This window comes from Leptidea sinapis, chromosome 40 (genome assembly GCF_905404315.1).
Source record: "Leptidea sinapis chromosome 40, ilLepSina1.1, whole genome shotgun sequence".
Classification (NCBI taxonomy): Eukaryota; Metazoa; Arthropoda; class Insecta; order Lepidoptera; family Pieridae; genus Leptidea; species Leptidea sinapis.
Genome location: NC_066304.1, coordinates 5846164 through 5873785, shown reverse-complemented (window position 1 = coordinate 5873785; position 27622 = coordinate 5846164). Strand labels below are relative to the sequence as shown.

Sequence of the window (27622 nt, the reverse complement as noted above, 5' to 3'; positions counted from 1 at the left end):
TCCTCCGAAACGGCTAAACCAATTTGTTTGAAATGTTGTGTGTACATCGGGTAGGTCTAACAATCGGCCAACATCTTTTTTTCATACCCCTAAATCAAAGTTTGGCCCACCCCTAAATATATTTACAGTCAAAACCGTTTATGGCGACATCGTTTAGAACCACATACCGGTTAAATTTACAAAAATCAAAGGTCCTGGCTGAATGTTATATGACCACCTTATCTAAAACATTGGTTTTTACAACATTGTTTACTACGACATACCGCATTAAGCGACCACATTTGGTTAATGTTTTCGGAGAATTATATCTGTAGAACGACCGGCTCAGCTGTATTGTAAACAATTTGAATAGGTAACTGTATCCACATCTGGCACAGTATAATAGTCAATGGCTATTATCGTAAAAGTAAACAAAGTTTAGGGTCTTTTGTAATTCTTAGAAACAAAGCACATGCATGCCCTAGCCTCAAGGCCCGCTTCGTCATATCTCTTAAGTCAGTTTGTTACTTATCTTTACACAAGACGCACCAAAACATTATTGTTGAGTTAACTGTGCAAATTGTAACATGTCGCAAAAAAGAAAACAAATCAGTATCGAAGAAAAATCGCATATTATTTCAAAGCTAGAGAAAGGAATTCCAAACAAAGACCTGGCAAAAGAATATGGTGTATCTCACTCGACAATTTCAACCATTTGGAAAGAAAGGGAGAAAATTCAAATCCTTTACGACAAGAATTTTTTGAAAATGAAACGAGCCAGAACAACGCGGCATACGAAGATTGAGGAAGCTTTGTTAAAGTGGTTTAAATATCAAAGGACAAATAATGTGCCAATAAATGGACCAATTCTTCAACAAAAAGCAAACGATTTTGCTCAACGTTTTGGTGAAGATTTTGTTTGCTCGTCTAGTTGGCTTCAACGTTTCCGGGCTCGACATGGCATTGTCGGCGGGAAAATGAGTGGTGAAGCTGCCAGTGTGGATAAAATTATAACAAGAACCTCAGATGATGTGATTGACGACGATGAAGAGGACAATATTTCTTTGGCTCAATTAGCCCAAAATTTACGACCTGCTTTATCTACTACTGAAACAGACGAGTTCATTGATGTAGATCAGTCTATTGCAATTTGTGCACCAGCTACGGAGGATGCTATTGTACGTGAAGTTCAAGAGGAAAATGAAAATGAACAGGAAGACTCGGAAGAACAATTTACAGTGCCAACTTTGATTGACGGTCTCAATGCTGTTAGTGTATTACGAAAGATAGTTCTTTTTAATGAAGAGTACCACATGCGGGGAAATTGTGACGATACGCTGATTAAAATCCAACGTGAATTACAAAATGTGTATGCACGACAGAAGTGTTTCAAACAAACTAAAATTACAGATTTTATGCATACAAAAATGATGGAAAAATGATATTGTTCTTTTATATTATACGTTTGTATTGAAGTAAACAAAATGCAGTTTAATTTCCTACATGAATATACATATTATCTTTCCTATTAATACCTGTCACCGGTTGTTACAACTATCGGTTTTTACGACTCAATATGAGTAGTCCCTTCGATGTCGTTATAACAGATTTTGACTGTATTTGACAATTTTTTTATATTTATTTTATGACGATTAAGCATTGAAAAATTCATACATCTTCAAATTTTCGCCCTTCTACAATCTACAACTATTTTTGTATAGCGATTTTTATATAATTCTGTTCCATCCACAAATCCGATATAGGGTTGCAAGATGGCAATCGAATACAATATTATTATAGTACGATATATTCGGTAGGTCTCAAAATCGGTTGCATTTACTTATTATATAACCCAAAAATATTATTTATTTAATTTTTTTCAAATTACTTTATAATTTATGGCAATACAACGTTTGCTGGCTCGGCTAGTGTAATTATACATTTTTGAAACATAGGCGATTAATATTTTGAGTCATAAGATTTTTGAAGCAATGGAAACGACATTTATAATTGCTGGAGTTGCATGATTTCAGTTTGAAATGCATTAATTGAAATTTTAAATTAATATTGTTCGAAACGTTTGAAAACGTTTTCGTTGAAAGTATTCAGTGTTTTGACGATCACTTATATGCTTTTGACATGCCTGGAAATGATATTCATTGTAAAATAATTGTTAAGTTTATCCATTGATACGTCAATTTCTAGGCAGAAATTTACTAGATGTTAAACGTGTTTTTCTGGGAAGGATACATGCAAATATTTATATATATAAACTCTGGGACACCGAAGGGACATATTGGATTTACTTTTCTTATACAAAAGTATTAACAACATTTATGACAACTCCTTTCTTGTGTCTATGTTTAATTTTAGAGTGCCTAGATGCCAACGAAAACCTGTGCACCTATTTGAAAAACCTTGTCGCACAACTATATCGGGGATAAATTCACTTTGTCGCTATTATGCAAAATTATAAACGATTATAAATGCATAGACCTATTCAGAGATTCGATGCCAAGGTTTCGTAAAAATTTAAGATATATATTTTAAATAAATAATTAAAATGTATTCTTGATTTGTTTGGTACCTATATCATGACTTGTTTGGTAGATTTTGTTAATATCGCAATTTCATTACATCATAGAATGGTTTGATTTCTTATACTTATTTTATACAACTATTTCACACATTTTAGCATGTGGTATTCACCTTAAAAGATGATGGATTTGAGTATCATATGTAATAATAAAACCTTTGTGACTTAGCATACTTATAAATGTAATATTGTAATTACCACTGGTGAATCCAAATAGATAAATAAAATAGTGTACTTTGTAACTAATAGAAAAACATCAATCTGAAAAGATTAACCGTTAAACATGAGTGACATAGAATCTGAAACCTAATTGCTCAAGCACGTATGAAATTAAATTCCACAAAAGAATTTAGAAGGGTAAATAAGAATTACTTATCCCTCTTAGGGGTTCGCATACACTGGTTGAAGGGTTTCCTTTTATGCTCTATACATATATGATCTTTTGCTTATGCCGAATCAAATTAAATAAATAATAGTTAAAGAAAAACTAAAAAGCACGCTTTATATAAAATTCAACTAGCTTTTTAAGATTTTATTAAAATAATAATTCTTCTACACCCCACGCTTTTTTTACATTAAAATATATTTTTTTTACACTATTTTCAATTTAAATTTATTTTCAGTTGAATTTTATATAAAGCGTGCTTTTTTTTTTTTTTAACTATTAATTATTTTTCATTTTTTAGTCAAATTAGTGTAATGTCATCGGTCCTAGATAGATCTACAAAGTTTGAACAAAATCTAGCCATTTAAAGTGGGTCAAAATCGCGCCCAAAGAAGTCGGTTACAAACATACAAACATACAGGTGAAGCTAATATAAAGCGTATAAAAAGCGGCGGTGGTGCAATAATTAGTACCGTTGCCTCATACCACGGAGCTCTCGGTTCGACCCTCGCCACGTACCGAGGTGTTATCGGTTTTCGAATTCATTTTATGGACTTCTTATTCTATCTATGTATCTATTTAGTTAGATGGACGGAAGAAGGCATTTACATCTTGCTGTGTTACTCTTTGGCATAATTTCTTGGAAAACACCAGCATACTTTTATCAAAAGTTAGAATTGCTTGGATAGCATAAAGCTTTGAATATGGATAGGAGGTCAGCTTTTCGTATATTATCTATTCCTAGCCAACGCACTGCTGCGTTTCGGGGAAGTTTTAGATATCAAGCCACCAAGTGCTGGAATGATTTGCCACCTCCACTTCAACTTAGTAATACCATTCAAAATTTCAAAATAAAAACTAAAAATTAGCTACTTAATGACATTTATAAACCTGTTTAACTGCTTGTACCTCTTTTAAATTTTATATTATAAACTATCTGACCCAGCAAACGTTGTATTGCCGATATTAAAATCGCGATACAAAAGTAACTGTTGATCGTAGATGGGTGAAAATTTGAAGTTGTATGTATTTTTTAATGATGACTCATAATCAAACAAATTAAAAAATAATTGGAGTAACCCTTAACATTCGGGGAATGAAAAATTAATGTTGTCCGATTCTCGGACCTACCCAATATGCATTCAAAATTTCATGAGAATCGGTCAAGCCGTTTCGAAGGAGTTTAACTACAAACACCGAGACATGAGAATTTTATATATTAGATATTAACATTTATACGAACCATAATTTATATTAACACTTATTTATTATTAATAACCTTATATTTTTTCATTTTTCAGTCGTTAAGATCTAAATGATCTTCTTTTGACGTTAAATTTTTTTATTTAATTTTTTAAAGAGTTAAATACAAAAATTAGTTTTGCCTTTATTTATTTATATTCATAGAATTATATTCATAATTATAATTTAAAAATTACTAGTCGCTGCTACTCCCAGACTCAATAATATTAGGCTACTGAAAACCAGTGCTACATTGGCACCACGCCATTGCAGCTTTTTACTGAGTTAGCTCCATTCGGTGACATTCACTGCCGCACAGTACCTTTTTCGTTTTAAGGCTATAAATTGTATTATTTTATTTGTTTTATTTGTAAGTTCTAAGAATTTATTAGTCATTCTGGTTTGTTATTTAATAATTGTGTGGTGGTGGTATGTTATCAATAAATTTTTATTCTATTCTATTGTTTGTATGTATGTTTGTAATGTTTTTACACAAAAACTCAGTAGTAGTTTTAACGGTCCAGTGACCGATTTCAAAAATTCTTCCACCATAGGAAAGCTGCACCTTCATTTAGTGACATGGAATATATTACATTGTCAAAAAAACAGGGATACCTAATAAAAATGCAATAATATATCCAAAGGTGTGAAAAAAATTTGTCATCGTCTGCGCTGCGGAAACTATTGATAATAGAACAAAAAAATGTTCTACAGTATTATAGAACGTAACAATATCTCACAAATAAAATTTGAAAAACAAAATTTTATGAACGATGCAGGATTCGAACCCACGACCTCCGGCGTTGCGTGCCGGTGCTCTAAGCAACTGTACTAACCGTTCGAGTACCGCATCGTTCATAAAATTTTGTTTTTCAAATTTTATTTGTGTATTAATCCTAGAAGTGAGGGTTATCGCTTTAAAAACACAACATATTGTAACAATATCTACAAAAAAAGTCGGCGATGCCATGTGTCCAACTACTGTAGTTAGTAAGACACACATTTCTTCTAACGCATTTATCACGGGGAGTGTTCCGAAGAGCTGTTTTACCTGATTCCTGCCGCCGAATTCCACCTTCGCACGACACGCCACAAGTTAGGATATCATCCCCACCATCTGGATGTGTCACGGTCTTCCACAGTGCGGTTTTCAAGGAGCTTTCTTCCACGTACTACAAAGCTGTGGAATGAACTTCCTTGTGTGGTGTTTCCGGGACGATACGACATGAATACCTTCAAAAAAAGCGCATACACCTTAAAGGCCGGCAACACTCCTGTGATTTATCTGGTCTTGCAAGAGTCCAACTACTGTAGTTATGCCAATATAACAATTTTTTAGATTTTAAAAGTTGATAAAAGTGCCGACAATAATCAAACCATATTATACATACCTCTGTGTTTATCCTTATCCCATAAAATTTTATTAAAGACCGTTTCAATACTTTTTATACAAATGTTTTGAGTTATCTTTAGATTACTTAATTCGCCACGTGATGCCTCTACACGAGGCATCCTCAGGACGTGTTGTCTCGCCAAAATCTATCACGAGACTGAATCAAATGAGTCGGAAGCCGCTCTTTTATACCATCGTCCCATGAAATGACGCGCTGTGATTGGTCGGCTGTTGTGACGTATTACTCCCCGGAAGAGATACGTAACAAAGGTGATGGGACTAAATTTGTTTGTTCATTCAACAATGTAAACACGTTATTTTTGTGTTTTATTATTTCTAATTGCTCTAACACATTTAAGCGAAATACTTTTTATATCATTAAAATCGCCCATTCACTTCAAAAGACGAATTTTAAAATGTTCATCTAAAGAAAAATATAACTAAATGAAATAAAACTTTTATGTTAAAAAAATAAATCTATAGACCGACTTAGTAGACTTTCCACTACAACGAGATCGGTATCTACGCACGTTTGGAGAAATACCATCTGGCCCGCTGGACTTCCTGACGACCAACGAAAACAGAGCTCGCTGAACAGTTTTCTGTCTGAACTGTACTTCAGGCATAGAGCTCTGACACCGTGAGATGGTCGGCAGTGTTTTTCCGTTATCGTCAAGAGTCGAATTGGAGGCGAAAAATACGCACAGGGTGTCATTTCTCATGTGCAACGGCGGCAGCGACGGCTGGTTGAAGTTACCAAGAGCAGCATTCGACAACGACCAGAACTTGCGTGTTCCAGTCAGGAACTGGAAAGCTGCTCGCTGATTTTGACAACGTGCTTCGATTTCGCATGGGCTATTTGCCGTTTATAGAATCTGGAGGCACGGTTGTATATTTTTTCGATACGCAGACCTTACAACGCGTAGATAGAAGATGAACACTAGATTCCCTGTTAGCATAAGTAAATGAGATAGCAATAGTCTATGAAGTGTGCTATGTTTTCATGTTTTGGGTCCATACCTACTGAAACGTCCGCGCAACTAGAGCGGCTTTTTTCTTGAGACAGTCAAACGTCCAGGCAACCAGAGTGAATTATGTATGAATTAGCTTGTCAAATACGTTTTTTTAAGATTCTATGGTAAGTAATTGTAATAGGCTTATCTTTAAATATCAAGTATCCGAGCAAAAATTAAAAGAAATAATTTATTGAAAATCGCTTTGTGGGCGGAATTGTCATTTGTTTGTTTTTGTAGTGTCAAGTGTTTTGTGTATCACGTAAGTGTAATATTTTAATTACGTATTATACATATTTGTTTTATATATGAAATTAATCCTCATGATATCTAGTTTCCGATTTTATCTACAAATTACATATAAAATTCTTCTTACGACATTAAATCGACAAGTTATAACAGTATGATCGATACTACTGTATCGATTTGGTTTAAATATCAAATTTTTATTGTAATCCAATTAATTAACAGTAAATCATTGCTTGTAATAGGGACAAAATATCATTAATATAATGTTTATAATATTCAACAATCTGGATGTATTGAGACAACCAAGTATTTCACGTTTTACTTGTGCATTCCGCAGATAAATTGTAGCTAAAAAATATGGCTAAGAATGGGTGCTTTATTTTAGTTTAATGCAACAATCCCGTAAGTCGAAGTAATGACATATTAATATCAAAAAATAGGTTATATAGTCTATTTAATAATAATCAAGTTTTATTAATTTGCGCGCTAATATTTTACATAAAAACTTAATATAATGAAAATTTTATCACATGTCTACCTATAATCTCGAGCTTTAACCTTTTATTTAAATAACTTGGGTTCAAAAACATAATTTTTGATTTTACACGTTGATATTTCTATACTTTTAACTACGTGAATGTATTTTTTGTATAGCCATAGGTGCAGTCGTTATGTAATTATATCGCTTTTAATAATGATGAATCTCGCCGTCGCCGTCGGATAATCTTAATCGCGTCATCGGACGTTTCACTACCTGCCAGCTGTCATTGGTCGGACGTTGCAATAGGTATAAAAATATCGCAAACGCGAAAGGGATAGTAGATATTGTAGTGTATCTCGCTTACTCTCAATACCAATTTATCTGTCATATTATTATTGTATTTTTAGTGACGCATATACTGTTCATCTTCTACTCGTATCTACGTTACAAAGTCTTATTCAATATTTGTCCTAGTTGTCAATATTTCCTACAAATAATAACACATAAAATCTAAACAAGGTCTTAATACTTTTGAAGCAGCTAAAATATCCTAAAACACAGGACCGATAAATTTTGAATGATTTATTAGCAAATTAATTACCTAGTTCAAAGTTGTTATTGTGGATTTCAAAGCTGCTGATGACAACTATATTTCGGTAATTAATTACATTCGTGACTCGTTTTCATTGCGTTTAATGGAAATTTATAATCGAATTCCAAACCTTATTGAATGTGTAGAGTATGTATATTATTTGTAATCAATTTTATTAAATTAAGATTAACAGCGTATGTTTATTGCATTTAAATTTAAAGCGACAGTAGCGTAATAATAAAAGATGGAGTCGTTGACTCTAATTTTGAGATTTTGAGTTCATAAGGTCTTTTCGTTTCGCAGAAGCTTGCTTTGAAGAAATAACCCCTTATGGTGGATATTATTGTGATTGCACAACAGCTGTTAAGTGGATTTATCAGTGGGAGGCTCCTTTGCACAGGATGCTAGAGGCTAGATTAAGAGTACCACAACGGTTCCTATTTATGCCGTGAAATAGTAATGTGTAAGCATTACTGTGTTTCGGTCTGAAACTACTGTGCAAATCAGACTTAACATATCTTGTGTCAAAGAAACGATTAGTACACAACTGTAGAGCCTCTCAGAATTTTTGAGTTATAATAATAAATTCTTTATTGCCATACAAATCATTACAAATATTTTTATTACAAAGTTTTTCAAGAATCCTGAGTGGCACTTCATTGTAATGAGCAGTGCGTATCAATTACCATAGCTGAACGTGTCATAAAAAAACTGTGTCATTTGACAACTATTCCCTTACCAATGCTTCGACATTTCGTGACTTCCGGTTTCTCTCTATGTCTGATCTATTTCAGTAATAGCAATAACAGACAGCCTATGATTGCCGCTCCGTTAAACTTTGCTATCATTTTGCGCAACGATAAACATTATTTTTACTTAATTTTGTCATACATTTGGAAGTTTATTTATTCGATAAACTTTACAGACATGTGTTATTGGAAAACTTAACTCGTGTTGACACTGGGTTATTGATTATATGATATTAATTTTTGAGTAAACATGTTACTTAACGCTAGATTATGTACCAGAGTTTTGTTTACATATTAAAGATTTGGAAGTTGTAGAGACTGCCAAAAGAAGTGAAAGCTTACAACTTTTACGATTAAAATTTGAAATTTCATAATTTTTGAAAACAATAACATTAATTATTAATTTCAATTTATTGATTTGGTAACAATCCAAAAATATATTAAACAAATAAAAATGATATACTGTGCATTGTTGAAAGATTATATCATCAATGCAATGTTTATACACATCGAATTTTTCACAAAATCCATTCATATTTTTTGGAATTATTGCCGATTGTTCTATTTCCTTGATAATTTTAAGTCTCTTAAATTAAAGTGCTACTTGAGGAAGGATTTAGTAAATGTTATGTGTCCCAAAGGCTTAATGTGAGTCATTCGACTGTCCAGAGGATTTGGCACAGATATAATGAGACTAGTTCCGTAAGAAGAAGGTCTGGAAGAAAACCATGCACAGAAGTTCTAGATGACCCCTTACTGGTGAACCAGGCAATGAGAAATCGCAAATTTTCTTATGTCGACCTCAAAAAGACTCTAGAGGAAGTGAGAGATGTGTGAACCAGCGTATGGACTGTCAGGAGGAGGCTTCTCGCTGCCAATATATGCAGTCACCGTCCAGCCAAGCCCGCTTAATTACTCCGCGAGAACAGAGTTGCTAGACTTAGCTTCGCTCAATATTGTGCGACGTGGACGCAAGAGGACTGGGGTAGAGTATTATTCTCGGATGAAGCCAGAATATCACTCTATGGTGAGGACCGACGTTGGCAAGTACTGCGAAGGCAAGTAAAACATTTCGCAGAAGTTTGCTTTGAAGATATAACTCCTTATGGTGGAGGCTCAGGTATTTTTTGGGCAGCGATTAATGTAATGGACGCAACGTAGTCTTCATAGAAAACAGCACTTTGAACGCACAGGAATTAAAACTTCTAATATGTACTAGTGTAGATATCAGATAACTCCATTCATATTTTTTGTAATTTTTTTTAAAGACAAACAAAGCGTGTGATAGAGAAGAACGATATCAGCTGTAACAGAGATACTATAACATAGAAATGATATGCGAATCTATTGTTACTATAATTTTGATTGACAGGTCGTAAACAGTCAACCACGCGTAGCATAAGCTCCTAAGTGTTTTGAATATTAAACCACTAGCTGACGCACACATTGAAAAATTAAAATTGGTCATTGGCAGCACGATAATACGTGATTATCGTGCTGTCAGGTCGTTCATACAATGATATATAGTGCTTAGCAGAAAGGAAGCACTCCACAAAATCATAAAAAAATTACTGTTTGACACCACGAACAATACTTACCCGATATTTCTAATTTAAAAAGGAACCAGTTCACTTCTCGTATTTTTAGCATAGATATTGAATACATTCACAAAAAATATTCAATTCAAAAATATAAAAGTCACAAAACAAAATAATAACTATCTTTTGACTACGGACCTCAAATACTCAGATTAGTTTGCATGTGGACTGGTTCCATTCTGCTAAGCGTATAACAAGTATACAAGTGCAGAATACAAGTTACTCAGCGATGCTAAAAGTTACAAATTAAACACGCGGTTGAGGAAAAAAAAATTGTGAAACTCCTCTGAGCACTCCCCGTAATATATGCAGTAGAAGAGAGAAGACCACATCTCCACGTAACACTAAATATTCAAACCTATCGGAGATGACTTTTCGTTGGTTGATTTCTAAGGATGAGTGGGCAAAGTGCTTTTCTTCTCAGTGGTTCCATCGGGTGCAGCAATGGACAGGACACTATTTTGAAAATAAAAAATAATAACGAAATACTTGCTAATCAGTTTTTGATTCTCTAAGCACTTTCAGTTTGATCCTCGTGTAACAAACCTAATATAAGGAACTAGCTGACCCGACAGACGTTGTTCTGTGCATAATAAATAAAATACTGATTTTTTATGAATTTGTCAATAATATTTCATAACAACATCAAGAATTATTATTTCGTAAAAAATGCTTCCAGTTCTTATAATGAAATTGTTTCACAGCAGAACTGTCAAACCGTGCGTCAATAAATTATCTTATAGAAAATATGTCCATACAAAACAAATATTGAAAATAAAAATAATTAGGGGTGGAATTTCGTAAAAATCTGAGAAAAGAATATTCCTGCCAAATTTCAAGTCTTTAGCTCTAATGGTTCCACAGATATCGTGATGAGTGACTATATACGTGGAAATTTCTTATATATATATAGATAAGGCTTGATGTCACGGAACTAAGTATAAGTCATTAGTCAGACACAGCCAGTCTTAGTCATCTTAAAGTTGAAGCATTATAAACTAATAGTATTTTAGTGACGCCAACACAGTTAGATGTCCCAACTTATATGTGATTAACTAGCATTTCATCGCGCAAACAATTCTATAATATCTTTAGATTGGTGGCTGGTTCATTCGTGTGAATCAAGACTGCTTTAAATTGATGTAACACTAGGCTAATGAGACCTTATATTATACCTTAACAGCTTAATAATATGTATCAAAGTGGCGAGCGCAATTGTGACGCCGCTCAGAATTTTTGGTTCAATCAAGAATCCTTGGCGTGTCCACACATGTAAGCGTATCGCTCGTCATTATTTCTCATAACAGAATCGTAATTGTCGCTTTTTGAGCTATATAAATTAATACATTTGATTTTGTAAGTAAACCGTCTTACACCCCTAAACGTATAAAGTTATCATTGTACATTTCCTAACAACAGAAATCAAAGAAAATTGATATTATGATCCAGGTACAAAGCCACTGGAACGCTGTACAAACGACGAAATTAAAATAAGTTTATTTCTTCCGAAAAAATATTAATAAGATTCTTACCGCCGAATATATTTGCACTTATTACAATAAAAGTTTTGGTTAAAAGAAATTCTAAGATAATTTGATTTTCTGGCGATTTAATTAAATGAAATTTTGTTTTGTATTCACAGGGTTTCTGTTTGAGAAAAGACTCAATGGCTGACAGATTTAAATAGCTTTTTTATCGTAGCGACGTCGTGTGTGTTTTAAGCGTAGGAGCTTCTCCTGCGAGACTTAAACCTCGGCCTAGCTGTACGCTAAAAAAAAGAAGTGAAAACATATTGAGATAGGAACTGCTGAGGAATGCCAGCGGTCGGAATAGGGACTACACCTTGGCTGTCAAAAGCGGTATATTGACCATGCTTGGGTTGTTGCGTTTGTGAATAGTGATGTCATCATCGGGCTCGATTAAAACGTGGCGGGGTCGTATGTATTTCTCACTCGGGTGCGGTAACATTCTTCCATGCATGTTTGTCACATCGAACATCCAGGAGGTCTATTACCATAATCGAAAGCCGAAGTTTCGTCCGAAACGAAAGAACGACGAACTTTAAAATTAAGACCTGTTATCAAAGTACTTCATATCCGAATGGTGCGGACGGATTTCGTTTCGGAACCATAGACATAACCATAAAAAGAAGAAGTTGTAGTTGCGACTAGTAATCTCAAACAACGAAAAAGTAAATGTCAAGTGAATTTCGGAATAAGGTAAACGAGAGACAAAATTTCTTATCACAAATTTCGTATCGATCTTCAGATCCGAAACACTTTCGTAATAGGAAAATGTACGATCCATAAACCAAAACATCGTATTTCGATTTTGGTAATAGAGCTCTAGGTTCAGGTGAATTGTCATTGTCGAAGAAGCGTCGTGAAAGCTTCTTGAAATGTATAGCGACTTAGAAACCTCCAATGTGTATTGTTATGCAGACGCATGCAGGTCTCTCTCGGGAAATAGGGGAAAACCAGTGTCGGAAGAAAATTGTATCTTGTACATGTATCGAGTCCTCTCGTGAGAAGGTCGCGGAACGGGATAAAATAAACCTTTCAATTCAATTTTGCTCGTTAACCACTTAAAAACCCTATTTATCTGATTACCGCTCTTCGATAACACTTCCGTTAAGCTTAATGCCTTGCCTTGTGGCCATCTAGAAGAAAAAAACGCAGGTTCGGCCTTGTACGGAATATTGACCGCGTTCAGCTGCTCGAATTTTCAGGGATTTAGTTCTCTGTGAACAGTTAGATCACTTGGCGTTGTGTAGATAGGTTGCTTTATTGCGTATTTTTTGCTGCATTTATCACGGGGAGTGTTCTGAAAAGCTGTGGAACCTAATTTCCAAATTTCTCCCTCTCACGATACGTTACAAAATATCAAGCACACAATTTGAATATCTGGCGTTCTTCTACCGCTCAAGGAACTTTCTTTCAAGTACAACCAAACTATGGAATGAGCATCCTTGTGCGGTGTTTCCAGGACGACACGACACGGGTACCTTATAAAAAGCACGTACACTTTTCTAAGCAGCCAGAATCACAGGAATGATTCCCCTGTAACTGCAGGAGCTCTATACGTCGGGCTCTGTTACGTATCACAACGATATGATGTTAAGGGAGCCAATAAAGGCATTTATTTCTCAATCACGTATCGCTGCCTCGGCGTGGTCTTATTTAGCTAGTTTCCATGTATTACTGACCCTTATTTGTTTTGACGCATACATCACACATGTCACATGGTGCTTTGTGTTCGACGCTCCAAAATATTTATCGCTCTTTGAGTCCAAAAAACATAAAATTACCCACAGAAATTTTCAAATGAAAGTAGATAGAATTTCTAAAGTTATTTGAGTTACTTTATGCATATATCTTTTGCGTCGGGTGAATGATTCGCAATTTTAGGAAGAAATGAAACACTTTTAAACGGATGAATAACAGAAATACAAAAATAACTAGATCAAAGGTTTATTGAGTGAGCTCTATTACGTACGAAACATCGTCTCTCGTCACGTCAATGAAAGCTCCGTTGCAAAAATTTCTCCTATTTGCCGAAATTGCGAGTTATGACAAGAATATTATTAAATTTGAGTTGGCAACACTCTGCGGGCCCACTGCTTGGGGTGTTTATTATTTCTTTATTAGGTTTTATAAAACTCGTTGAAATTTGACAATGCTTTATTTATTATGAAAGTAACTTTTTTAGAAATATGTTTGTACTGCAAATAGCTTAAAATGCATTATTAATATATATATAGTATTTGATATTACTGGAACTTTAGTATTTATGTCTGTTTGCAAGTAAATGACAGGTATTTTTGATTCCTCTCGTGTTTCAATAGATAATTAGTGGAGAGCTGGTTTTCTGTAAGTTTTTCGAAAAATAATATATTTTCATTATATTCAACAAAAAAAAAATTTACATTCTTTTATATAATATGTTACTCAATGAAACTATATCTCAATTCTTGATAATTACAATTTGCTCTGCTACTAAAACATAATAATCACAGGATTCTTACCCTTAATCATTTTTTTGAAGATGACCATTTCGTATTTTCTCTGAAACTTGTTTTTTTTTGTTTTGTTTAGAGAAGAAAAATTTTAGGAGCATTTACAGGAGGTCTGTTCTAGGTAGGTAACTAATGATACGTATAATTCATGCGTCGGCAAGTCATCTTTCTGCCACGTACCAAACTATCTAAAGCACTTCTTAGAAATTTCACTTTCAATGACAATACGACGACTACAATTCCTCTGATGTTATGAGGTTTTCTGTTTCCCCTATAAAGAAATACAAGATAAGCGAATACACGCATAACCTCAAAGTTAACACATCCCACCTAAGAGGACATACTAAATTGAGTACACAAAGATTTCCATTACAAAGCTGTTCTATTAATAACGATAGCGCTCTCGCCTAGTTTCTGAGCAATCTAATGTTATTGCTTTACGTTCAATTAGGTAGCACACAACATAATATTATATTATTGACAACTGAATTAATTAATTTCATTAACGGCCGTTTTCAATAACGTATCTCTAGTTACGGATACATTGCTATCACCGTTTAATGACAAGATCTTATCTAACTGGGATTAAAGCAATGTAAATAGTTTTAAGGTCTGCATACTATTTTAATTTATAAGCAGTAGGACTGTATTATTCTATTATTTGTATATTTTCTTGACTTCAAAAAGTGATGCAGTTATCCTATTTTGAGAAATAAACTATTTGAATTTGAATTTGAACTATAGTTATGTAAATCAAATCAAAATCACTCAGGTCACGGAAATGACACTTATGAATGTCAAAAAATATGTTTCTGATTGAAACTACTGCTACTTCGTAAAGGGTTGAGCTAATGAGAAGAAGTAGAAAGAAACTCATTGCCACTCTTTTATATCAAGATTTACATTTACATAGATTTAACGAGTATAAATCCAATAAAGTTATAGTCCAATGGTATCTGTCGAAAGGTTAATGAAATATAAGTAATCGTAAAAGGATAAATTTGTCTACCTTTAGTAAGTTAAACTAAGGATAGATAGGTTATTGAAAACTGCCGTAAATTGATAAATACCATTTTTAGCACACTTTTATTAGCTTCACACGTATGTTAGTAACCTTAAAATGTTGGATTGAAATGAAACTCTATAAACCTATCAAGGACCAATGACAATACAATCATTTCAACTGTGTGTTCTTAACAGTTTGTTATTTTTATGTGATATCCCTTAGATTAAGGATTGATCTCCGCTGCGCTCCAACTAATTACCGCACTACCTAAGTTAATTGCTTTTATATTACGGCATCTATTAGATGCTTGTGTACGTGGCATCTTGGCACTCAATGGCAAGTTTTACTACGCAACCCGTCATTTTATTTTATTTATTTTTTTTATTTTTTTATGGAATAGGAGGACAAACGAGCGTACGGGTCACCTGGTGTAAAGTGATCACCGCCGCCACACTCTCCTGCAACATCAGAGGAATCACAAGAGCGTTGCCGGCCTTTAAGGAAGGTGTACGCGCTATTCTTGAAGGTACCCATGTCGTATCGTCCCGGAAACACCGCACAAGGAAGCTCATTCCACAGCTTCGTGGTACGAGGAAGAAAGCTCCTTGAAAACCGCACTGTAGAGGACCGCCACACATCCAGATGGTGGGGATGATATCGTAACTTGTGGCGTGTCGTGCGAAGGTGAAATTCGGCGGCAGGAATCAGGTTGAACAGCTCTTCGGAACACTCCCCGTGATAAATGCGGTAGAAGACACACAATGAAGCGACGTCTCTACGCAACGCCAAGTGATCCAGCCGTTCACAGAGTACTGGGTCCCCGACAATTCGAGCTGCTCTGCGTTGCACGTGGTCAAATGGATCGAGCTGATACTGGGGTGCGCCAGACCAGAGATGACAGGAATACTTCCTGTGAGGCCGGACCTGCGCTTTGTAGAGCGCTAGAATGTGGGCCGGCTTGAAGTATTGCCGTGCTCTATTTATGACGCCCAGTTTCTTTGAAGCCAGTTTGGCTTTGCCCTCCAGATGGCCACGGAATTGGCAATTGCTTGAGATTTCGAGACTCAGTATTCCGATACTAGGCGAGGCTTTAAGGGAAGTGTTCTCGAAGAGCGGTGATACGGCAAATGGGGTTTTTTTAGTGGTAAACGCGCATACTTGAGTCTTCTGGGGGTTGAATTGGACAAGGTTCAACTTACCCCATTCCGCGACCTTCTCGAGAGAGGACTCGATAGAAGACACAAGTTTCTCCCGGCACTGGTCGACGATTTCCCGAGAGAGACCTGCATGGCCCGTGTATACGGCATCACCAGAGCTGTCGTCTGCATAGCAATGCATGTTGGCGGTGTCCAACATATCATTGATATGCAGTAGAAACAGCGTGGGAGATAGCACACAGCCTTGGGGCACTCCAGCGTTCACGGGCTTGGGATTCGAGCAATAACCGTCGACAACGACCTGTATGCTGCGCCCAGTGAGGAAGCTGGAGGTCCACTTGCATAAGCTCTCGGGAAGCCCAAATGATGGAAGTTTTGCGAGGAGCGCATTGTGCCATACACGATCAAAGGCCTTCGCTATATCCAGACCAACTGCCAGTCGACCGACCATGGCGAAAGCCGTACTGCCGGTCGTTGATCAACTGGTAACCCTCAAGGTATACCAAGAGCTGGCGGTTAATTATGCTCTTCATGATTTTGAAGAGCAGGGAGGTAATAGCAATAGGCCTGTAGTTTGCCGGATCCGAACTGTCTCCTTTTTTGGGATCGGATGGACAAGGGCTGACTTCCATGAATCAGGGACTACGCCTTTTGAATAAGAGTGCCGGAATAAACGCGTTAGCACCGGCGTCAACTCAGGGGCACACGTTCTAAGCACGATTGGAGAAATGCCATCCGGCCCGCTCGACTTCCTGACGTCCAACGAAAACAGAGCTCGCCTAACAGTTTTCTGTCTGAACTGTACTTCAGGCATGGAGCTCTGACACCGCAGGATGGTCGGCGGTGTTTTTCCGTTGTCGTCAAGAGTCGAGTTGGAGGCAAAAAGAGTGCACAGGAGATCGGCTTTCTTTTTTGCCGTATGGGCCAGGGTGTCATTCCTCATGTGCAACGGCGGCATGGACGGCTGGTTGAAGTTACCAAGAGCAGCCTTAGACAACGACCAGAACTTGCGTGTTCCGGTCGGGTAACTGGAAAGCTGCTCGCCAATTTTGACGACGTGCTTCGATTTCGCACGGGCGATTTGCCGCTTAAAAATCTGGAGGCACGGTTATATTTCCTCTTCAGAACTTTGCAGTTCGGATCCTTTGAGCCCAGTGCCGCAACCCAAGTTCAATACGCCTGTTTTTTGCAGTCAGATGCTGCTTTAACTGACGCATCAAACCAGGGCTGTGATCTGCCACCGATCGGTACTACAGAGCTTGGTATAAAAATATCCATGCCCTGCAGTATCACATCGGCTACTGCAACGGCGCAGGCACTAGGATCATCCGAAGGGAAACAAACGTTGCCCCAAGGGTAGGATGCAAAAAAGGAACGATATCCCAATCTGCTGACTTGTAGTGCCAAACGCGGCGGGTCGCTGCTGGTCTGCGACGTTGGCGTCGGATAGGCACTACACTCCTGACCAGGCAATGGTCGGACGTTCCGAGAGGGGCGTCGACAGAGACCTGGTAACCATCGGGATGTGTAGTCAGCAGAAGATCTAATAAGGACGGCATGTGGCTATCCACATCCGGGAGCCGCGTCGGCGACTCAACCAATTGGGACAGACCATACGTCAATGCAAAATTATGCACAGATCGTCATTTTAGTTTCAATTATTAGCAAAGTTTAACAGAACATGTGGCACGTCAATATCACACATTGTTCAAGACCGGCTCGTGTATCTAGTTGAAGCGCAGCGGAGACCAATCCTTAATTTAATGTTGAAAGTTAAGACAATTGGTAATGTGATCGGTGCTTTATAAGTCCATATATTCCAGTGAATAATATTGATATAAAAGCGCCACCTATGTTAGATCGTTCCAGAATTCTTGTTAGCTCTTATACGATCTTCAAAACCCACATAATGAATACATTTAATGTCCGCAATTTATGTAACAACCTGACAAAGCAAGACATATCAAGCAAACAAGAACTTTGGCACTCGATAGCTAAAGTTTGTAATCAGCTCTCAGTAATGCTATATATAAATTTCCTTCAATGCATTTAAATTTAAAGCGACAGTAGCGTAATAATAAAAGATGGAGTCGTTGACTCTAATTTTGAGATTTTGAGTTCATAAGGTCTTTTCGTTTCGCAGAAGTTTGCTTTGAAGAAATAACCCCTTATGGTGGATATTATTGTGATTGCACAACAGCTGTTAAGTGGATTTATCAGTGGGAGGCTCCTTTGCAAAGGATGCTAGAGGCTAGATTACGAGTACCACAACGGTTCCTATTTATGCCGTGAAATAGTAATGTGTAAGCATTATTGTGTTTCGGTCTGAAACTACTGTGCAAATCAGACTTAACATATCTTGTGTCAAAGAAACGATTAGTACACAACTGTAGAGCCTCTCAGAATTTTTGAGTTTTTAATAATAATAATAAATTCTTTACTGTCATACAAATCATTACAAATATTTTTATTACAAAGTTTTTCAAGAATCCTGAGTGGCACTTCATTGTAATGAGCAGTGCGTATCAATTACCATAGCTGAACGTGCTACACGTCTCGTCCCTTACAGTCATAAAAAAACTGTGTCATTTGACAACTATTCCCTTACCAATGCTTCGACATTTCGTGACTTCCGGTTTCTCTCTATGTCTGATCTATTTCAGTAATAGCAATAACAGACAGCCTATGATTGCCGCTCCGTTAAACTTTGCTATCATTTTGCGCAAAGATAAACATTATTTTTACTTAATTTTGTCATACATTTGGAAGTTTATTTATTCGATAAACTTTACAGACATGTGTTATTGGAAAACTTAACTCGTGTTGACACTGGGTTATTGATTATATGATATTAATTTTTGAGTAAACATGTTACTTAACGCTAGATTATGTACCAGAGTTTTGTTTACATATTAAAGATTTGGAAGTTGTAGAGACTGCCAAAAGAAGTGAAAGCTTACAACTTTTACGATTACAATTTGAAATTTCATAATTTTTGAAAACAATAACATTAATTATTAATTTCAATTTATTGATTTGGTAACAATCCAAAAATATATTAAACAAATAAAAATGATATACTGTGCATTGTTGAAAGATTATATCATCAATGCAATGTTTATACACATCGAATTTTTCACAAAATCCATTCATATTTTTTGGAATTATTGCTGATTGTTCTATTTCCTTGATAATTTTAAGTCTCTTAAATTAAAGTGCTACTTGAGGAAGGATTTAGTAAATGTTATGTGTCCCAAAGGCTTAATGTGAGTCATTCGACTGTCCAGAGGATTTGGCACAGATATAATGAGACTAGTTCCGTAAGAAGAAGGTCTGGAAGAAAACCATGCACAGAAGTTCTAGATGACCCCTTACTGGTGAACCAGGCAATGAGAAATCGCAAATTTTCTTATGTCGACCTCAAAAAGACTCTAGAGGAAGTGAGAGATGTGTGAACCAGCGTATGGACTGTCAGGAGGAGGCTTCTCGCTGCCAATATATGCAGTCACCGTCCAGCCAAGCCCGCTTAATTACTCCGCGAGAACAGAGTTGTTAGACTTAGCTTCGCTCAATATTGTGCGACGTGGACGCAAGAGGACTGGGGTAGAGTATTATTCTCGGATGAAGCCAGAATATCACTCTATGGTGACGTTGGCAAGTACTGCGAAGGCAAGTAAAACATTTCGCATAAGTTTGCTTTGAAGATATAACACCTTATGGTGGAGGCTCAGGTATTTTTTAGGCAGCGATTAAAGTAATGGACGCAACGTAGTCTTCATAGAAAACAGCACTTTGAACGCACAGGAATTAAAACTTCTAATATGTACTAGTGTACATATCAGATAACTCCATTCATATTTTTTGTAATTTTTTTTAAAGACAAACAAAGCGTGTGAGAGAGAAGAACGATATCAGCTGTAACAGAGATACTATAACATAGAAATGATATGCGAATCTATTGTTACTATAATTTTGATTGACAGGTCGTAAACAGTCAACCACGCGTAGCATAAGCTCCTAAGTGTTTTGAATATTAAACCACTAGCTGACGCACACATTGAAAAATTAAAATTGGTCATTGGCAGCACGATAATACGTGATTATCGTGCTGTCAGGTCGTTCATACAATGATATATAGTGCTTAGCAGAAAGGAAGCACTCCACAAAATCATAAAAAAATTACTGTTTGACACCACGAACAATACTTACCCGATATTTCTAATTTAAAAAGGAACCAGTTCACTTCTCGTATTTGTAGCATAGATATTGAACACATTCACAAAAAATATTCAATTCAAAAATATAAAAGTCACAAAACAAAATAATAACTATCTTTTGACTTTGGACCTCAAATACTCAGATTAGTTTGCATGTGGACTGGTTCCATTCTGCTAAGCGTATAACAAGTATACAAGTGCAGAATACAAGTTACTCTGCGATGCTAAAAGTTACAAATTAAACACGCGGTTGAGGAATAAAAAATTGTGAAGCTCCTCTGAGCACTCCCCGTAATATATGCAGTAGAAGAGAGAAGACCACATCTCCACGTAACACTAAATAATCAAACCTATCGGAGATAACTTTTCGTTGGTTGATTTCTAAGGATGAGTGGGCAAAGTGCTTTTCTTCTCAGTGGTTCCATCGGGTGCAGCAATGGACAGGACACTATTTTGAAAATAAAAAATAATAACGAAATACTTGCTAATCAGTTTTTGATTCTCTAAGCACTTTCAGTTTGATCCTCGTGTAACAAACCTAATATAAGGAACTAGCTGACCCGACAGACGTTGTTCTGTGCATAATAAATAAAATACTGATTTTTTATGAATTTGTCAATAATATTTCATAACAACATCAAGAATTATTATTTCGTAAAAAATGCTTCCAGTTCTTATAATGAAATTGTTTCACAGCAGAACTGTCAAACCGTGCGTCAATAAATTATCTTATAGAAAATATGTCCATACAAAACAAATATTGAAAATAAAAATAATTAGGGGTGGAATTTCGTAAAAATCTGAGAAAAGAATATTCCTGCCAAATTTCAAGTCTTTAGCTCTAATGGTTCCACAGATATCGTGATGAGTGACTATATACGTGGAAATTTCTTATATATATATAGATAAGGCTTGATGTCACGGAACTAAGTATAAGTCATTAGTCAGACACAGCCAGTCTTAGTCATCTTAAAGTTGAAGCATTATAAACTAATAGTATTTTAGTGACGCCAACACAGTTAGATGTCCCAACTTATATGTGATTAACTAGCATTTCATCGCGCAAACAATTCTATAATATCTTTAGATTGGTGGCTGGTTCATTCGTGTGAATCAAGACTGCTTTAAATTGATGTAACACTAGGCTAATGAGACCTTATATTATACCTTAACAGCTTAATAATATGTTTCAAAGTGGCGAGCGCAATTGTGACGCCGCTCAGAATTTTTGGTTCAATCAAGAATCCTTGGCGTGTCCACACATGTAAGCGTATCGCTCGTCATTATTTCTCATAACAGAATCGTAATTGTCGCTTTTTGAGCTATATAAATTGATACATTTGATTTTGTAAGTAAACCGTCTTACACCCCTTAACGCATAAAGTTATCATTGTACATTTTGTAACAACACACATCAAAGGAAATTGATATTATGATCCAGGTACAAAGCCACTGGAACGCTTTACAAACGACGAAATTAAAATAAGTTTATTTCTTCCGAAAAAATATTAATAAAATTCTTACCGCCGAATATATTTGCACTTATTACAATAAAAGTTTTGGTTAAAAGAAATTCTAAGATAATTTGATTTTCTGGCGATTTAATTAAATGAAATTTTGTTTTGTATTCACAGGGTTTCTGTTTGAGAAAAGACTCAATGGCTGACAGATTTGAATAGCTTTTTTATCGTAGCGACGTCGTGTGTGTTTTAAGCGTAAGAGCTTCTCCTGCGAGACTTGAACCTCGGCCTAGCTGTACGCTAAAAAAAAGAAGTGAAAACATATTGAAATAGGAACTGCTGAGGAATGCCAGCGGTCGGAATAGGGACTCCACCTTGGCTGTCAAAAGCGGTATATTGACCATGCTTGGGTTGTTGCGTTTGTGAATAGTGATGTCATCATCGGGCTCGATTAAAACGTGGCGGGGTCGTATGTATTTCTCACTCTCGTGCGGTAACATTCTTCCATGCATGTTTGTCACATCGAACATCCAGGAGGTCTATTACCATAATCGAAAGCCGAAGTTTCGTCCGAAAAGAAAGAACGACTAACTTCAAAATTAAGACCTGTCATCAAAGTACTTCATATCTGAATAGTGCGGACGGATTTCGTTTCGGAACCATAGACATAACCATAAAAAGAAGAAGTTGTAGTTACGACTAGTAATCTCAAACAACGAAAAAGTAAATGTCAAGTGAATTTCGGAATAAGGTAAACGAGAGACAAAATTTCTTATCACAAATTTCGTATCGATCTTCAGATCCGAAACACTTTCGTAATAGGAAAATGTACGATCCATAAACCAAAACATCGTATTTCGATTTTGGTAATAGAGCTCTAGGTTCAGGTGAATTGTCATTGTCGAAGAAGCGTCGTGAAAGCTTCTTGAAATGTATAGCGACTTAGAAACCTCCAATGTGTATTGTTATGCAGACGCATGCAGGTCTCTCTCGGGAAATAGGGGAAAACCAGTGTCGGAAGAAAATTGTATCTTGTACATGTATCGAGTCCTCTCGTGAGAAGGTCGCGGAACGGGATAAAATAAACCTTTCAATTCAATTTTGCTCGTTAACCACTTAAAAACCCTATTTATCTGATTACCGCTCTTCGATAACACTTCCGTTAAGCTTAATGCCTTGCCTTGTGGCCATCTAGAAGAAAAAAACGCAGGTTCGGCCTTGTACGGAATATTGACCGCGTTCAGCTGCTCGAATTTTCAGGGATTTAGTTCTCTGTGAACAGTTAGATCACTTGGCGTTGTGTAGATAGGTTGCTTTATTGCGTATTTTTTGCTGCATTTATCACGGGGAGTGTTCTGAAAAGCTGTGGAACCTAATTTCCAAATTTCTCCCTCTCACGATACGTTACAAAATATCAAGCACACAATTTGAATATCTGGCGTTCTTCTACCGCTCAAGGAACTTTCTTTCAAGTACAACCAAACTATGGAATGAGCATCCTTGTGCGGTGTTTCCAGGACGACACGACACGGGTACCTTATAAAAAGCACGTACACTTTTCTAAGCAGCCAGAATCACAGGAATGATTCCCCTGTAACTGCAGGAGCTCTATACGTCGGGCTCTGTTACGTATCACAACGATATGATGTTAAGGGAGCCAATAAAGGCATTTATTTCTCAATCACGTATCGCTGCCTCGGCGTGGTCTTATTTAGCTAGTTTCCATGTATTACTGACCCTTATTTGTTTTGACGCATACATCACACATGTCACATGGTGCTTTGTGTTCGACACTCCAAAATATTTATCGCTCTTTGAGTACAAAAAACATAAAATTACTCACAGAAATTTTCAAATGACTTTCATTTGAAAATCTACTTTAGATAGAATTTCTAAAGTTATTTGAGTTACTTTATGCATATATCTTTTGCGTCGGGTGAATGATTCGCAATTTTAGGAAGAAATGAAACACTTTTAAACGGATGAATAACAGAAATACAAAAATAACTAGATCAAAGGTTTATTGAGTGAGCTCTATTACGTACGAAACATCGTCTCTCGTCACGTCAATGAAAGCTCCGTTGCAAAAATTTCTCCTATTTGCCGAAATTGCGAGTTATGACAAGAATATTATTAAATTTGAGTTGGCAACACTCTGCGGGCCCACTGCTTGGGGTGTTTATTATTTCTTTATTAGGTTTTATAAAACTCGTTGAAATTTGACAATGCTTTATTTATTATGAAAGTTACTTTTTTAGAAATATGTTTCTACTGCAAATAGCTTAAAATGCATTATTAATAATAGTATTTGATATTACTGGAACTTTAGTATTTATGTCTGTTTGCAAGTAAATGACGAGTATTTTTGATTCCTCTCGTGTTTCAATAGATAATTAGTGGAGAGCTGGTTTTCTGTAAGTTTTTCGAAAAATAATATATTTTCATTATATTCAACAAAAAAAAAATTTACATTCTTTTATATAATATGTTACTCAATGAAATTATATCTCAATTCTTGATAATTACAATTTGCTCTCCTACTAAAACATAATAATCACAGGATTCTTACCCTTAATAATTTTTTTGAAGATGACCATTTCGTATTTTCTCTGAAACTTGTTTTTTTTGTTTTGTTTAGAGAAGAAAAATTTTAGGAGCATTTACAGGAGGTCTGTTCTAGGTAGGTAACTAATGATAAGTATAATTCATGCGTCGGCAAGTCATCTTTCTGCCACGTACCAAACTATCTAAAGCACTTCTTCGAAATTTCACTTTCAATGACAATACGACGACTACAATTCCTCTGATGTTATGAGGTTTTCTGTTTCCCCTATAAAGAAATACAAGATAAGCGAATACACGCATAACCTCAAAGTTAACACATCCCACCTAAGAGGACATACTAAATTGAGTACACAAAGATTTCCATTACAAAGCTGTTCTATTAATAACGATAGCGCTCTCGCCTAGTTTCTGAGCAATCTAACGTTATTGCATTACGTTCAATTAGGTAACACACAACATAATATTATATTATTGACAACTGAATTAATTAATTTCATTAACGGCCGTTTTCAATAACGTATCTCTAGTTACGGATACATTGCTATCACCGTTTAATGACAAGATCTTATCTAACTGGGATTAAAGCAATGTAAATAGTTTTAAGGTCTGCATACTATTTTAATTTATAAGCAGTAGGACTGTATTATTCTATTATTTGTATATTTTCTTGACTTCAAAAAGTGATGCAGTTATCCTATTTTGAGAAATAAACTATTTGAATTTGAATTTGAACTATAGTTATGTAAATCAAATCAAAATCACTCAGGTCACGGAAATGACACTTATGAATGTCAAAAAATATGTTTCTGATTGAAACTACTGCTACTTCGTAAAGGGTTGAGCTAATGAGAAGAAGTAGAAAGAAACTCATTGCCACTCTTTTATATCAAGATTTACATTTACATAGATTTAACGAGTATAAATCCAATAAAGTTATAGTCCAATGGTATCTGTCGAAAGGTTAATGAAATATAAGTAATCGTAAAAGGATAAATTTGTCTACCTTTAGTAAGTTAAACTAAGGATAGATAGGTTATTGAAAACTGCCGTAAATTGATAAATACCATTTTTAGCACACTTTTATTAGCTTCACACGTATGTTAGTAACCTTAAAATGTTGGATTGAAATGAAACTCTATAAACCTATCAAGGACCAATGACAATACAATCATTTCAACTGTGTGTTCTTAACAGTTTGTTATTTTTATGTGATATCCCTTAGATTAAGGATTGATCTCCGCTGCGCTCCAACTAATTACCGCACTACCTAAGTTAATTGCTTTTATATTACGGCATCTATTAGATGCTTGTGTACGTGGCATCTTGGCACTCAATGGCAAGTTTTACTACGCAACCCGTCATTTTATTTTATTTATTTTTTTTATTTTTTTATGGAATAGGAGGACAAACGAGCGTACGGGTCACCTGGTGTAAAGTGATCACCGCCGCCACACTCTCCTGCAACATCAGAGGAATCACAAGAGCGTTGCCGGCCTTTAAGGAAGGTGTACGCGCTATTCTTGAAGGTACCCATGTCGTATCGTCCCGGAAACACCGCACAAGGAAGCTCATTCCACAGCTTCGTGGTACGAGGAAGAAAGCTCCTTGAAAACCGCACTGTAGAGGACCGCCACACATCCAGATGGTGGGGATGATATCGTAACTTGTGGCGTGTCGTGCGAAGGTGAAATTCGGCGGCAGGAATCAGGTTGAACAGCTCTTCGGAACACTCCCCGTGATAAATGCGGTAGAAGACACACAATGAAGCGACGTCTCTACGCAACGCCAAGTGATCCAGCCGTTCACAGAGTACTGGGTCCCCGACAATTCGAGCTGCTCTGCGTTGCACGTGGTCAAATGGATCGAGCTGATACTGGGGTGCGCCAGACCAGAGATGACAGCAATACTTCCTGTGAGGCCGGACCTGCGCTTTGTAGAGCGCTAGAATGTGGGCCGGCTTGAAGTATTGCCGTGCTCTATTTATGACGCCCAGTTTCTTTGAAGCCAGTTTGGCTTTGCCCTCCAGATGGCCACGGAATTGGCAATTGCTTGAGATTTCGAGACTCAGTATTCCGATACTAGGCGAGGCTTTAAGGGAAGTGTTCTCGAAGAGCGGTGATACGGCAAATGGGGTTTTTTTAGTGGTAAACGCGCATACTTGAGTCTTCTGGGGGTTGAATTGGACAAGGTTCAACTTACCCCATTCCGCGACCTTCTCGAGAGAGGACTCGATAGAAGACACAAGTTTCTCCCGGCACTGGTCGACGATTTCCCGAGAGAGACCTGCATGGCCCGTGTATACGGCATCACCAGAGCTGTCGTCTGCATAGCAATGCATGTTGGCGGTGTCCAACATATCATTGATATGCAGTAGAAACAGCGTGGGAGATAGCACACAGCCTTGGGGCACTCCAGCGTTCACGGGCTTGGGATTCGAGCAATAACCGTCGACAACGACCTGTATGCTGCGCCCAGTGAGGAAGCTGGAGGTCCACTTGCATAAGCTCTCGGGAAGCCCAAATGATGGAAGTTTTGCGAGGAGCGCATTGTGCCATACACGATCAAAGGCCTTCGCTATATCCAGACCAACTGCCAGTCGACCGACCATGGCGAAAGCCGTACTGCCGGTCGTTGATCAACTGGTAACCCTCAAGGTATACCAAGAGCTGGCGGTTAATTATGCTCTTCATGATTTTGAAGAGCAGGGAGGTAATAGCAATAGGCCTGTAGTTTGCCGGATCCGAACTGTCTCCTTTTTTGGGATCGGATGGACAAGGGCTGACTTCCATGAATCAGGGACTACGCCTTTTGAATAAGAGTGCCGGAATAAACGCGTTAGCACCGGCGTCAACTCAGGGGCACACGTTCTAAGCACGATTGGAGAAATGCCATCCGGCCCGCTCGACTTCCTGACGTCCAACGAAA

At 36.7% G+C, this 27622-nt stretch overlaps 1 protein-coding gene across 2 annotated transcripts in view; it reads left to right on the top strand.

The window, feature by feature from the left end:
* Window positions 1-27622, top strand: part of LOC126976412 (galanin receptor type 3) — a 180843-nt gene that overhangs the window by 79486 nt on the left and 73735 nt on the right. Inside the window, exon 1 of one of the 2 annotated variants that reach the window (XM_050824730.1) lies at window positions 6780-6870. The exons of the other annotated variant lie outside the window; for it this stretch is intronic. The gene's annotated coding sequence lies outside the window, so the exon portion shown is untranslated. Of the gene's footprint in view, window positions 1-6779; window positions 6871-27622 lie in introns of those variants that run through there. 2 annotated transcript variants of the gene reach the window in all.